This window comes from Salvelinus sp. IW2-2015, linkage group LG4q.2 (assembly GCF_002910315.2).
Source record: "Salvelinus sp. IW2-2015 linkage group LG4q.2, ASM291031v2, whole genome shotgun sequence".
NCBI classification, from domain to species: domain Eukaryota; kingdom Metazoa; phylum Chordata; class Actinopteri; order Salmoniformes; family Salmonidae; genus Salvelinus; species Salvelinus sp. IW2-2015.
This window is the reverse complement of record NC_036843.1, coordinates 6,818,158-6,824,128: the sequence shown is the minus strand read 5'-3', so window position 1 is coordinate 6,824,128 and position 5,971 is coordinate 6,818,158. Positions and strand designations below refer to the sequence as shown.

The following is a 5,971-nucleotide window of genomic DNA, read 5'->3' as shown; positions in this document are numbered from 1 at the left end:
CGACCCGGGCGCGAACCAAGGACCCTCTGCACACATCAACAACGGTCGCCCACGAAGCATCGTTACCCATCGCTCCACAAAAGCCGCGGCCCTTGCAGAGCAAGGGGCAACACTACTTCTAGGTTTCAGAGCAAGTGACGTAACTGATTGAAACGCTACTAGCGCGTACCCGCTAACTAGCTAGCCATTTCACATCCGTTACACTCACCCCCCTTTCAACCTCCTCCTTTTCCGCAGCAACCAGTGATCCGGGTCAACAGCATCAATGTAACAGTATAACTTTAGACCGTCCCCTCGCCCCGACACGGGCGCGAACCAGGGACCCTCTGCACACATCAACAACGGTCGCCCACGAAGCATCGTTACCCATCGCTCCACAAAGGCRGCGGCCCTTGCAGAGCAAGGGGCAACACTACTTCTAGGTTTCAGAGCAAGTGACGTAACTGATTGAAACGCTACTAGCGCGTACCCGCTAACTAGCTAGCCATTTCACATCCGTTACACATAGGTTGGAATATGACTTTTTTTAACCCACGCATCACTACTGGCTTTCTGCCCAAACACTACAATCCTGCTAGACTGTGTACATACAAAGAGGCAAAGAATATTCCAGGATTCACTCATTCTTAAGGAGATCTGAGAACACCTTTTAATTGGAGTACATCATTTGTTTATTCACTATCCAATTAATTATCTTTATTGAGTTCTATTATCCATTCTCGGTACTTGCAAACATCCATGAAGGTGATTGGAACTTTACACTCTGTTTTACTACCCCGTGAGCTCACACCATACAGGAGGTCATCTTTGTTCATCAGACTTCCTCCAGAGTCCCCCTGTGTGAGTTACAGAAGAATAAACACAAATAATGTCTATTTAATGCGATGTGCCTACATTAAGAAATAAAACAGTTTGTATGCCAACAGCACTAATCACATTATTCAGTAATAGACTCTTCATTTGGTAAAGTAATGATAAAAGCTTATGAAGGTTGTTCGATTGACTTTTACTGTAAAGGAAATGTAATAAGTTAGTCACCCGCCACTGTTATTTTTGGGGCAGAAATGATATGGAACTAGGCAGGGAATTGTAAGCGTGTCAATTGAAATCAGTCTAACATGGCAGGCGTCTATCTTCCATGCTGCTCAGAATCACATTTGAATATTAATCTCAGCATCCGTTGTGGTGTCACACTCAGTGACTTGGAGGTCTCTTGATTTTTAACACTGTAGTTTCTCTGGCTTTGTATCATCTGTGGAGTTAGATTAGAGAAAATGATATAATACCTGCAAATAGGTTCTTGTGCATCACTCAACTCTGTGTGTAATTCACCTTCTGTGTAACTCCAGCCTGCAATTCTCACATTCTCCTTCAACTCAGGTGTCTTGCATGTAGAGGGAGGAAGCTGAATGGTAGTGAACTGAGGGTATGCCTTAGGCAGCTTCAGCAGCATGATGTCATGACTGGTCTTTCTATATAATGTTTCATCAGGAATCTGGACCTCTTCTGGTTTAGGTGTTCCACCTGGATGTGCACCCAGTGTCGCTGTTATAGTACTAAAGGGAAGACGTATAAAGAGAGTTTGTGTATCACTGTTACCTTGGGTTATAAAAGATCAGTTAGAGTTTCTCAATCATGTWCAAGCATTMTTTGGAACAATGTTGCCCATTTTCAAAACACACAGAACTCTGTAGCCTTTAGCAAAACAGTAAATGCATATTTAAAATGTAGTTGCCTTCTTCAAAAAGCCAAATACTTAATCAAAACTATACTGCCAAAATTGCAAATACATTCATCCAGCATTCATTCATTGGTATGATCACAATCCAATGTATTCAATATGTAGGCTGCTCTGCTGACAGGTTTGTAGACCACAGCAAGAAAGCCAATCCCCAGTAGAAATGAGGACAGGTGAGTACAGTGGAGAACTGCTGATATGAATGGATAGGCCTCAACCAACACCAAAGCAAAGCTCGTAATGGAAGGGCACAATGTCGAAGATGATGAGTTACAGTTTTTATCAATCGTGTACAAGCATTTCTTGGAACAATGTTGATTTTCAAAACCCTGTTCTTAAGGCACAGAACTCTGGTCTTTTGCAAAACAGTAAACGCATTTTTAAAATGTAGGTGCTTTCTCAAAACAATAAATTATATTCATCAAAAGATGCCAGCATGTATAGGAAATTAGAAATGACTCTCCTTTTAAGCTTATTTCACCAAACAATTGAATACACATCAAAACAAATATTTTTCCTGATCAAAAAGAAAACGGAAAAAAGGCAGGATTCATTCATCAGTATCATCACAATCCAATTTCGTTACATGTATTCAGTACAAAGTCTGTTCATAGGTTGGAAGACTTTCCATGTGCAAGTGAAACACAATCCAATATAGAAATAAGGAAAGGTGAGTACACTGGAAGAACACAACTGATATGAATGTAGGTCTCAATCCACACTAAAGCATAGCTCTGAAATGGATGGTCACAATGTTGGAGAGGATGACATAGGAGTTCCCAAAGTTATTTAGAAGTAGAAGTAACCCAACTTCATTCTCTGCATGTCCACAATATTGTAAAAAAATCGTAAAACTTTGACAGTCCTCTTTGCCTAGATCGTTCCCTATATTGTACCTGATGTCACACTGATAGAGCCATTTCAAATGTTGTGCACCAGTATTTACTGACTGTCGGAAACGGTGAACACATTTGTAACCATTTCTCTTCTGATGAAAGCAATGTGTTCATATTCTGTGAACAGAACACTTTACATTGAATTTTGTATTCATTTATGACAATTTTATTTAACAAGGGAGTCTAAGATATTCAATCAAGGTACAAATGCAATAAATTATCAGATATTCTGCAAATGTATTTAAGCATTTGATCATTGTTTTCTGCAGTAGGGACGTTCCAAAAAACGTTTGTATGCGATTGAGAAAAACAAATGAATTAAGGAATCCATAAACAGCTTGCAAGGTAATCGGCAGAATACCAAATCAAAACTAGTTGCCATGAAAACAAATGAATTAAGGAATCCATAAACAGCTTGCAAGGTAATCGGCAGAATACCAAATCAAAACTAGTTGCCATGAAAACAAATGACATAAAAGACGACATAATTAACCCATATCACGCTATGCCAATATATAACATTCATCTTCCTGTAGGTCACATTTAGCAGTCACTTTACCTCCCAAAGCTAGTGCAGTGCTCAGCTGTAAGATGAATAAGACAGCCACCACATTCTCGTGACAGCAATTTTCTAAAGCGTCCATCCATCTAGTGACCTTGAGTTTCACATAGTGCTTAGCATAATTGTCATTGCAAGGTTCCCCTCCAAGGATTCTCTTGTGAGAATCACCTGAGGTAAGACCTGGGAGAGAAGAAGAGAATGGAAGGAGGGGTAAAGAATGTACAGTATGCGTTGGAAAGGCAAAGGTTCTTTGAACTACAATAACGCAAAACATTTCAAATAAGTAAATCCTTACCAGCCAAGAGTAAAATGAACAGAAGAACACATCCCCTCATAATGACTTGTCGTCCTGATGGCACTCTTCTTCCTTTTTGTTCCTTTCATTCCTTGACACCTCAACAGTTATTCAAAACACATCTCGCCTTCAAATCACACACTGACCAATGAGCTTTAAGTATTTTAATCAATTCAACTCTATTGGCTGCTTATTTTGTGTAAGTAGATCAGCTCATTTGAAATCTGATGTAAGTAAGTATGTTTGCATTATATTTGAGTACAACTTCGGATATGAAGTTATGTCCTTTTCCGTATGGGTTGAGTGGCTCAAAAGGATCCCAAGGCATGAATATAATGTAGCGAATCATTGTAAATAAAAATATTTCTTCATGTAATTGGAAAGTTGTAGCCTACAGCAACTTCAACTTAAATTCTGAATAACAAACTGTAAGCACTTTACATTACAGCACGGAATAAAGTGGTAATAACATGGTAATAGTATGGTAAGAAGTTATAGTTACTCACCATGAGGACATTACTTTTGCACAGATACCCCTTCATGTCTGTTATTATAGTATTATTTTGTCAATATAATACGAGGATGAAAAGGAGATCCCAGTTACCATTACTGTTCTCCAGTGGCGTGGCGGCTGGCTGTTACCATTACTGTTCTCCAGTGGTGTGACGGCTGGCTGTTACCATTACTGTTCTCCAGTGGTGTGACGGCTGGCTGTTACATTAACGTTCTCCAGTGGTGTGACGGCTGGCTTTACCATTACTGTTCTTCAGTGGTGTGTGGCTGGCTGTTACCATTACTGTCTCCAGTAGTGTGGCGCGCTAGCTGTTACCATTACTGTTTCCCAGTGGTGTGGCGGCTGGCTGTTACCATTACTGTTCTCCAGTGGCGTGGTGGCTGGCTGTTACCATTACTGTTCTCCAGTGGCGTGGCGGCTGCTGTTACATTACTGTTCTCCAGTGATGTGGTGGCTGCTGTTACCATTACTGTTCTCCAGTGGGGTGGTGGCTGGCTGTTACCATTACTGTTCTCCAGTGGCGTGGTGCTTGCTGTTACCATTACTGTTCTCCAGTGGCGTGGTGGCTTGCTGTTACCTTACTGTTCTCCAGTGCGTGGTGGCTGCTTTACCATTACTGTTCTCCAGTGTGTGGTGGCTGGCTGTTACCATTACTGTTCTCCAGTGGCGTGGTGGCTTGCTGTTACCATTACTGTCTCCAGGTGTGTGGTGGCTGGCTGTTCATTACTGTTCTCCAGTGGGGGGCTGGCTGTTACCATTACTGTTCTCCAGTGGCGTGGGGCTGGCTGTTACCATACTGTTCTCCAGTGTGGTGGTGGCTTGCTGTTACCATACTGTTCTCAGTGGCGTGGGCTGGCTTTTACCATTACTGTTCTCCAGTGGCGTGGCGGCTGGCTGTTACCATTACTGTTCTCCAAGTGGCGTGGCGGCTGCTGTACCATTACTGTTCCCAGTGGCGTGCGGCTGGCTGTACATTACTGTTCTCCAGTGGCTGGCGGCTGGCTGTTACCATTACTGTTCTCAGTGGCGTGGCGGCTGGCTGTTACCATTACTGTCTCCAGTGGCGTGGCGGCTGGCTGTTACCATTACTGTTCTCCAGTGGCGTGGCGCTGGCTGTTACCATTACTGTTCTTCCAGTGGTGTGGCGGCTGCTGTTACGATTACTGTTCTCCAGTGGCGTGGTGGCTTGCTGTTACGATTACTGTTCTCCAGTGGTGTGTCGGCTGGCTAAGCCTGATAAGAGAGACGGTTGATGAATGGGTTATCCCTTTGCATTGTCTGGTGATTTGGTAATGCAATTTTCACTCAAAAGAACATGCTGAGAAGAATGATCACCACAGCAGGAAAGGTACTGGGAGTCTGACAGACAGGCTTGGATAAGAGCTTTAAGGTTAGGGCCCTTAGCAAAGCCCAGAAATTATTTTCTCACCCAAGCCATCCCCATGAATTTGACCTACTCCCATCAGGGCCAAAGTAGACATCAGCTTGCAGGAAAACCTAGACTATCATTTGTTCCATGTATGATATCCTTTATTTGAATGGCTCTGCCCACTCATCAAGAACAGCAGGCTGATCCTCGTACTGTATATACTGATGAATTTATATCATCATAAAAAATACCTTTTCTAATGTATATGTCTTTTCTTGTCCCTTTTAAACACGGTTGAAATGTATACATGATACTGCAAATAAAGTTTCCCTGCAGGTACAATCAAGTCAGTAAATTACTTGTAAGGTGGTATGACACATTTTAAAAGCTACATAGCCTGCTTTGATTAGCCCAACATCACAGTTACTCATAAATTGACTTGTTTGCCTAGAAAAGCAGATAAAAGTCCCAGCTAAGATATAGCATTCATTGTGAAGATAGTACCTAATGGTCAGTGCAGGTTATCTCACGCTTTAACGGCAGGCAAAGGGCCAATTCCAATTCAAATAGGCTCTGGAAAAGTATATCTGAATGAGA

General features: G+C 42.1%; 1 long non-coding RNA gene across 1 annotated transcript; it reads right to left on the bottom strand.

Moving 5' to 3' along the window:
• Positions 1–745: 745 nt before the first annotated feature.
• LOC111963015 (uncharacterized) lies at positions 746–3,571 on the bottom strand. Its single transcript, XR_002877198.2, has 5 exons — positions 3,492–3,571; positions 3,194–3,376; positions 1,333–1,556; positions 1,119–1,252; positions 746–836 (listed from the first exon to the last, which is right to left on the bottom strand). It is a non-coding gene; the product is annotated as an uncharacterized lncRNA (long non-coding RNA).
• Between the last annotated feature and the right edge of the window lie 2,400 nt (positions 3,572–5,971).